Source organism: Lissotriton vulgaris, chromosome 11 (genome assembly GCF_964263255.1).
Source record: "Lissotriton vulgaris chromosome 11, aLisVul1.2, whole genome shotgun sequence".
Classification (NCBI taxonomy): domain Eukaryota; kingdom Metazoa; phylum Chordata; class Amphibia; order Caudata; family Salamandridae; genus Lissotriton; species Lissotriton vulgaris.
In genome coordinates, this window is record NC_141699.1 from 191,774,018 (window position 1) to 191,782,900 (window position 8,883).

General features: G+C 43.9%; 1 pseudogene; it reads left to right on the forward strand.

Annotated features, from left to right (window-relative positions):
- The first annotated feature begins 5,433 nt into the window (after positions 1 to 5,433).
- LOC147679503 (uncharacterized) lies at positions 5,434 to 6,312 on the forward strand (annotated as a pseudogene).
- The last annotated feature ends 2,571 nt before the right edge of the window (positions 6,313 to 8,883 follow it).

Consider the following 8,883-nt stretch of genomic DNA (forward strand, 5'->3'; position numbering starts at 1 on the left):
AAATACATCAACACCCAACTCTCTGAGTTTATCGGGGCCAACCACATCCTGTACATCTCCCAATCCGGCTTCCAAAGCAACCACAGCACAGAGACTGCCCTCCTCGCTGCCACTGACAACATCCTCTCCCTCCTCAACCGGGGCGAGACAGCAGCCCTAATCCTCCTGGACCTCGGAGCCACCTTAGATACCATCTCCCACTGCACTCTAAGCACAAGACTCCACAATGCTGGCATCAGCAGCAAAGGCCTAGACTTGATCTGCTCCTTCATCACTTGTCGAACACAGTGAGTCATACTACCACTCTTCCTCTCAGAACCCACAGAGATCAGTTGCGTAGTGCCCCATGGTTCATCCCTGAGCCCCACCCTACATGGCCCCACTCGCTGCCATCGTCAGGAACCACAGACTCACTATCATCTCCTATGCATACGACACTCAGCTGATCCTCTCCCTGACTAACGAACCCATGGCCACCAGAGACAACTTCCATGATGGGATGAAGGCTGTCACCACCTGGATGAGAGACAGCTGCCTCAGGCTCAACTGGGACAAGACTGAACTCATCCTGGGACACACACCCTCCGCTTGGGACGACTCCTGGTGGCCGCTGCACTAGGAACACCCCCCCCACACTCACAGAACACGCAGGAAACCTCTGCATCATACTTGGCAGCTCGCTCACAATGAACCACCAGATCAATGCCGTCTCCTCATCATGCTTCCACATGCTTCGCTTGCTTCGAAAAACCTTCATATGAATCCCCACCGAATCCAGAAATCACTCAAGTGCTCATCAGCAATACAGACTTGACTAAGGCAACGCACTCTCCGCCAGTGTGAACCAGAAACTCCTTAGAAAACTAAAAAACTTTCAAAACGCTGTAGCCAGACTGATCCTCAATATCCCCTGCAGCAGCCACAGCACCAAACACCTGCGAGAAGTCCACTGGCTCCCAGTCAACAAAAGAGTCACTTTCAATCTCTTCACACATGCCTACAAAGCCCCCATGACACAGGACCAGCATATCTAAACCACTGTCTCTCATTCCGCGTACCCACCAGACATCTCCTCTGCACCCAACTGACCGTGGCAACCGTTCCAAGGATCTGCAAGACAAGGATGGGAGGAAGATTCTTCTCCTACCTCTCCGCCAAGACCTGGAGCGCTCCACCTCAGACAAGCCCCGTCGCTGACCTAATCAGGAAGGATCTGGCTCTTGGACCGAACCTGAGCGCCCAGGTGGACCAGCAGCCCCCCACCTCATCGCCTTGAGACACTGAGTCGAGTAGTCATGCTATACATATCATGAATAATTAATAATAAGAAAGTTCTGGAAACAAGGATTTTAGATGTAAGGTAGAAAGAATCAAGAATTTACTTGGGTACCCATCCCATTTAAGAACTGAAACTTTCAAAAAAAGAATTATTATTAAAGACAAACAAATTGCTCTCCATCATGAACAAGGGTATGTAAATAATTGTTTTTGGTCAAGGTAAAATGTAGATCTTTCTGAAATACAGCAGGGTTGGTGCTTCTGGTCATCATTATGGTGGATGGAAGTCTACAGCATATGACATCCAGAGAAACCATAAGCTGGCCATTTTGGGGGTGTCCATTATAAAACATTCATCTTGGTACAGATTGTTTATTGCTTCAAATCCTGATGTAGTCATTGCGTGTAATGGAGCACTACTCACCTAAGCACACCAATTTAGGACATATTTTACATCTCCCTGAGCCACTTTCCTAATCAATTAATCATATTTTTTTCATACAACACGAGGAGAAAGATCAACACAGCCTCCATATGGACGATTGTAGTTTAGTGCATTAGCCTACTGCAATATCATTGACCACGTGCTGGGTAGATGGGTGGAAATAAAGAGACACATCTGCCTGTTTGTGCCTTCAAAGGGATTGCGACGCGTGTATGGTCAGCACGTCTTATCTTATCTAAGCTCACTCGATTTACTCTGGAACATATTTTCCTTCATTTTAGACTGCTTTCTTACTCATTGGGACATATTCTTTCTCATGTTGCTTAGCACAACAATTCTCGACTTACACATTCTCAGCTGAACGACACCAATGCTCTAGGTGTTAATTGGGGGCAAGGCCTTGCTGCCTTCATGTAAAGGGCCACGACGTGGATGCGACCTGCTTAGCACAATAATTTTCGACCTGTCGTGAGTTCAGGTACTCCTTGCAAGCCACTTCGTATATTCTCAACCATACTGCCTAATCGTCAGGCTTCCTACCTTCACCTAAATTCTGCAACACACTGGTATGATTCGATGGTTTTTCAAGTACAGCCTTAGCAGAAGGTCAGCCAACTGACCCTTAGAGTCCATTTCTTTGTACTGGGTACATCTGGGAGCAGATCCAGCCTTCCAGGTCTCCTAACAGGTCCCAACAATAGGTGCAGTCCTTCTTCTGTCTTCCACATGTCCAAAAGTGTTCTGAAGAGGGTGCCCAGGGATGGCATATGTATGCCTGGCATTTCCCATCCGATAACGTAAAAGCTCCTAAGGGTAACGCTACTCACTTTGCAGCAGTTCCTGTTTGGCCTACTCCAAACAATTGCACAGCGTCCTTCTCTACCTTTATACAACATGGCAGAACCTTTCTTCTGACGGCAGAGCGGTTTTCAAACAACCCTCCCAACTATCTCACTATCTCACTAATCCAGGAGCAACTTATTTTACTCATTGGAGGGGCCCATAGCACCACGAGTCACAATCACACTCACACAAAACCACACTGCCCCTGAATCAGTGACATGTAGACGAGCTGCTGGATATGCAGGGTACCTTATTAACCTATAAATTACCTGTATACATTATATACATTAACATTTTCAAATCCTCAACAGTCATAAGGAACAAACATTAAGGTACTCCGCTATTTGGTCGATGGACCAACTAGCAGGAATCAGATGATGGCGATTAAGTCCAGCTCAATCATAATATTCCCATGACTTTTAACATTAGATTGTCATGACTTTTATTTTAATAAACACAGACTCGAGTTTATATTTTACAGATTTTTATCTAGATTCATTAGGAGAGAATTTTAAATTGTAAATATCTTATTATTATTATTTAATGCATATTAAGCAAAGAAAATGAAAAATACTCATTACCAATTTTCAATAGAGCGATGACTGAACTGCATAGAACAGGTTCCCAAGCTGACTGTCTTTCTAACCTCCTCAATGTCTCCCTCCCGACATAGAATCTCCACAACAGATCTTGTTTCTTTTCCCAATCAAAGTTTAAAGTCCAAAATATTTCAAAGTCTCTTGCACCAGAAAAAGCATCCAAACCGACAGCATGTCGTGGTGTGAAAACAAAAAACTCAGGGGACCAACCTAACCCTCCTTCACACAGGCTCTTATATACCTTTTTTCTAACTATCTAAACCCAAATTGAAACTTTTAGGGTCCACACTCATCTCTCATTGGTCCAGTAGAGAAGTGGTGATGATCACCTCATGTCCTCCTTGCTTAAACCAGTTCGTAAAAATGCAAAGTCATATCAAAGTTTTCTCTTGACTTATTGTTCACATTGGTACTTGTCTATCATTTTGTATCTATTCCAAAACACTCTGGTTTCAATTTTCATCCTTTCCTAGACTTTTAAATGCAGGCAACTTTGGCACAACTCCCGTTCATAGGCTAGGCTGACCTTGACATCTCTTGCTCCCGACATAGGCCATACACTCATTCGCACATTCGTGGGGTCCATCTTTGGATTTCATTTCCACCATTGTGTTTAAAAGCTACTTTCAGACTAGGCCGGGCAGGCGAAAATGGGAACTAATATGAAAACAAACACAAGAGAAATTAGATATCGCAAATAAGCCCTTCTGTTTACCTCCCACAATTCTAAATTTCCCATGTTAAGTGTTATCTAGCGAAGCTAAATTATATGCGATTTTTGCTTACCATCTGCATTCTTTTGCCAAAATACAATTCTACCTTAAGCACAAAACACATGCGTTTACTCAGTTATATCTACGTCATCATAGCTCTATATTAGTTTAACTCATTGTTTTTATTAGTAAATTAGTTTTGCAAAACAGCAGTTAGTTTTCCCGTTTTGTGTCTAAATCATGTGCATTTTGTTGATTAGTTTACATGTTTCACACAATTAATATTATTACAGTTATGAGGGAACAATTTTACAAGGGGTGCAAAAATTTTTGTTTCTCCCCTGCTCCATCACTTCCCATGGGCAGACCCGAGAATTGTGGCCAGAGAAATAAGCAACCCACCCTCTATGATCACTGAAAACTGGTTCTGGGGCAGCTGCTTTCTCACTGCGATTGATGCCTGGCTGACTGGGAGCAACAAGGATTGTGCAGGCCCAGGTGTTAGCTACTACTGCCTGCGGCAGGGTTGGGTTCTGTTAAGTTAAGTAAGGTCTTGGGCACAGCTCCGATGGTCATCCTTTCAGAGAAAGAGAACACCTCCACACACTCAAGTCCATTCCCTCAGCTCTGGGATCAAGTTCAGACTCAACCAATGGCAGCCGCTCCATTAGGGCGTAGGAGCGACGCACTACTGCTTTCTCAAGTAAGAAAATCAAAAAATTAAATGGTATTTTAAATTTGGTTGGGGTTGGGGGAGGGCGGGGGGTTATGCCTGGTTGGGGGTGGGCGGGTGGGCGGGGTGGGGAGGAGTGGCTTGTACCACTCTGAGTGCCCTCACTGTTTGGTTGGCCCTGGGGCTGACCAAAGTAGCCATGCGCACTCTACAATTTCTCTACTCGAGCGCTAACCCTAGCATGTGGAGTTAGGTTGGATACAAACTCCTGCAGAGTAAGTCCCAATTGTATATGATGGCCTTTCCATCCTGGAAGCTCTGCCAGCTGTCTTCATAACTTAGGACATACTAGCACCAGCAGTCAAAGTGATTATATACTACAGTTTTTTAGAAGGTTGTGCTGTAGTTTAAATATAAAGTTAGTCAAATGAAACTTGCCACAACATCCAAGTAAGATTTCGCTTATTTAAAATTAATTAATAAGGCATTGAGCCGGGAAGGGCTGCCCCTATTAGTTTCATGCATTAGATCTGAAAATTCTTGAAGCGTTTGTGCACTATGCACTCTGTGTGTCACTACGTGTGCATGACAGTGTGAGCAATGGTGGGGCTACGAAAGTGAAACCACACTATTTCTGCTTCTGCTTACTCTGTAAGGGGCTGGAGTGAATTTATTTCCTGAAAACAGCAGCAGAAAGGAAAAAGGAGTACGGACATTTTGGGGAAACTGAAATAGCGGACGGTCTACGACCAAGAGCCACAGGTGCGCTCGGAGGACTGCCGGGAGTCAGTTGTTCTGCTATCGCTTGGCTGTGGTTTGGGGATGGTGGCAATTTTCTAGCATCTGTAAAGGAAGGAGATGACAGGCGGAGGGGTGACAGGAATGAGGGGGGAGGTAAGAGGCAGAGGGTTGATAGGAACCAAGGGGGAGGTGACAGGCAGAGGGATGATAGGAACCAAGGGAGAGGTGACAGGAAGAGGGATGATATTGGGCGTTGGAGCAAGCCTTGGGCTAGAATCCGATATTGATATAGAAAAGTGTTTAATCAAATTGAAGAATGACTCGTGGGGGCTGGGCTTTAACATGCTGGCCGTGGCCCTTCCTGAGGTGGTAAAAGCCCTCTGGGGCCGCACGTGCCCCCCGGAGTGCAGGGCCAAGCTTTGGGAGAAGGTGCAGATGTGGGTGCTGAGCAAGCTGCTGAGAAGGGAGCAGCCTTCTGAGGAGAACCACACCTGGCTCCTGGAGGAGCTGGACCCCTAGGAGCTGGACCCAGAGGGGCAGGAGCACCTGCAGGGGAAGATCAGGTCCCTCAGTTAGGCCATGGGGAGGCTGCTGGCCAGCACAGCCAACCTGGCCCTTGCTTCGGAGTGGAAAGGGCCCCGGATGCTGCCCCTGGTTAGATGGGGGGTGCCCTGGGCCAGAAACAGCTCATTCACGACCCAGGAGCGAGGGAACCAGGGGAGGCTGCACCAATGCCTGTCTGACCTCAGCATGAGGGTATCTGAGGAGCTCTCCTCAGGGGCCCTAGGGGATCTCTCCACCATGGAAAAGGAACTGGCGCAGCTGAGATCCCAGTGCATGCAGCAGACCTCAAAGGTGGTGGCCAGGATTGAGTACACACTGGACCGGAAGATACCTGAACTAAGGGAGGTGGCAAGGGTACACATTTCACCTGAAGGAAACCAGCTGCTGGCCAGAAGAACATCAAAATCAGGTCTTGCAGACACTTCCTTCCTTTGGGCTCCTTGGGGTGTCTGTTAAATCAACACTTTAAAATGCTGACTTAAAAATCAGAGAACCATTGACAAAGCACAAAAGTTTAAATGTGTTGTCTAGTCATGGCACGCAGACCAGCAAACTTACAATAGTCCCAGAAATCTTTATAACCTACAGTCACTGGAAATCAACCTTGTAAGAAATGTACTATTAATGCATAAGGTCAAGACCCACGGGGTACCTAGTGTGTAGGGGCCGGGCCGGAGACTGGACAGGGTCATCAGACCTCAGAGTGGTTGACCTCTTCCTGCTTTCTCAAATTTGTTTGAAAATTCACAATTTGCCCACTCTTTTTTCAAAATGTTCTTGAGGGGAGAACACCCCGAACCCCCAGTAGGTGGTTCGGGTTCACTTGCTCGCCGCAGTGCAGTACGACAACTGTTTTATGCCTCACCACTTTCAAATGTCACCATCTGCCACTGGACTCTTTTTTTTTTTTTTTTTTTTTTTTATTGATGTCTTGGATGCACCACAACACAGAAATATACTAACATATGCCGAGTGAGTTCGGAACCAGACAAATTCGAAAGAAAATATGAATAAAAATACATTCCATAACATTCCCAATATTCGTTAATCAAAATACAATTCCCATATTTTCTCAAATTTCCGAACCGCCCCAATTCTTTGAGCATAACTTTGTTCACATTTTCTAACTCTCTCCATTTTATGGCGCCATTCTTGTACCAAAGGGCAATAGTGTGAGCGCCAGTTCTGAAGTAATAATGATCTAGCCACAGCCATAGCTATATACAATAGTTTGACTAGTTGCCCGGTTAATATCAGCTCTAAATCAAAGCCAAACAAAATCAACTTAACATTCTGTGAAATCATAATTTTCTGTTGATTTTGAAGAAATACAAAGATATCCTCCCAAAAGGATGCTATTTTGGAATAGAAAGCAATAATATGAGACCAGTTGTCAGGATTATAATGCAAGCACCGGAAGCAATTAGATGAGCTATTGGAATACATTTTAGAAACAGTCGCCGGGGTATAATACAGGAGCCACTTACTAAAAAACAGCATTCTGCGCCAATTAGCGCCTCTTAGTACAGAGAAGTTCAGTCTATTCATTTTCTGCCACACAGTAGAAGTTAATGATAAATTTTCCTGCCCTTGCCATTTATGAATTGCTTTAAGATAAAGATCCGGGGCCTTATTCTGTGTTAAAGAGCGTTTTCACTCCCCTGGTTTCTTCTCATGTATAGAAATAAACAGTTCACTAAATAGCTGGACAGGAGGAGAAAGAAGTGTAGGATCCAGTTGACGCAATACACTGTAAACAGTTTATATGAGCCTAACATTAAAAAGTTGCCTTGGACCAGAGGAGCCATATCTGAAAGGGTAATCCAGGCCCCATCTTTCATAAAGTTTTTTAACATTGTAAACCCTGTACCATGCCAATTTTCTACTATTTCCAAACTTATATCTGTCCCTAAAAAAGAAAATGCGCTATATAAAGAGGAAGTTAGATTAAGAAAGGGGAGGGAATATCTTTTAAGCATTGCTGCGCGCTTCTTAAAAAAACAGTTTAAGACCTTGTAACGAACCAGTTTGGGCGATTTAAATATTTGAAGAGGAGAGGGAATCTGAGTCTCTCGGCTAATTAAATAAAAAAAAGTTAATAAAAAGTTTCTGGTTACTGTCTTTAAATCTCGCTAGGAGTTGGGCTAAATACGCATTGTAATAATCTTTCAGATTTGGAAGAGCAAGCCCTCCTTGCTCCTTATCCTCATATAATGTATTTAAAGCTACTCGTGGGGTCTTTTTGGCCCAAATAAAAGATGAGAACAAAGATTCTGTTTTAGCGAAAAACGATCCGGGTAAAAGACAGTAACCAGAAACTTTTTATTAATGGTTGCGAACAGAAAATTAAATAAAGGGAGAACTGACATTTTGATTAGTGCTACCCGTCCTAAAATAGATAATGGTAGAGGGTTCCATCTTTCCAACATTGAATGTACTTAATAAAGAAGGGGCACAAAATTTAGCCTGTAAAGGTCTGAGGCAGAAGAAGAGAAAAGAACCCCTAAATATCTTTTCGGTTTATTATTAATACAAAGTCTTAGATCAGGATCGAGTTCAGGATCGGAACCACCGCAAACCAGGATTTCAGTTTTCTTTTTATTGATACGATATCCGCCAAAAGCTTCAAACTCTTCAAATATTTGCAGAGCATAGGTTTGGCATTGCAATTCAGGTTTAATTAACCAAATTATATCGTCTGCGTATAATTTAATTTTAGGAATCAAAGTAATATGGCGAAGAATATAAGCAGATTTCCTAATTGCAGTTGCTAAGGGTTCAATAAAAAATGCAAATAAAACGGGAGAAAGCGGACATCCTTGTCTGGTACCGCGTTTAACCGGCACCAGGCCCACAGACTCTGCATTAATAATAATATTGGCTTGGGCCCTTGAATAAAGGTTCTGAATCAAATTTATAATAGCTACTGGAATCCCAAAGTAATCTAAAATAATAAAAAGCGTTTCCCAAACCACCAAATCAAAAGCTTTTTCAGCATCGAACAGTAAAACTAACGCAGGTACCCGT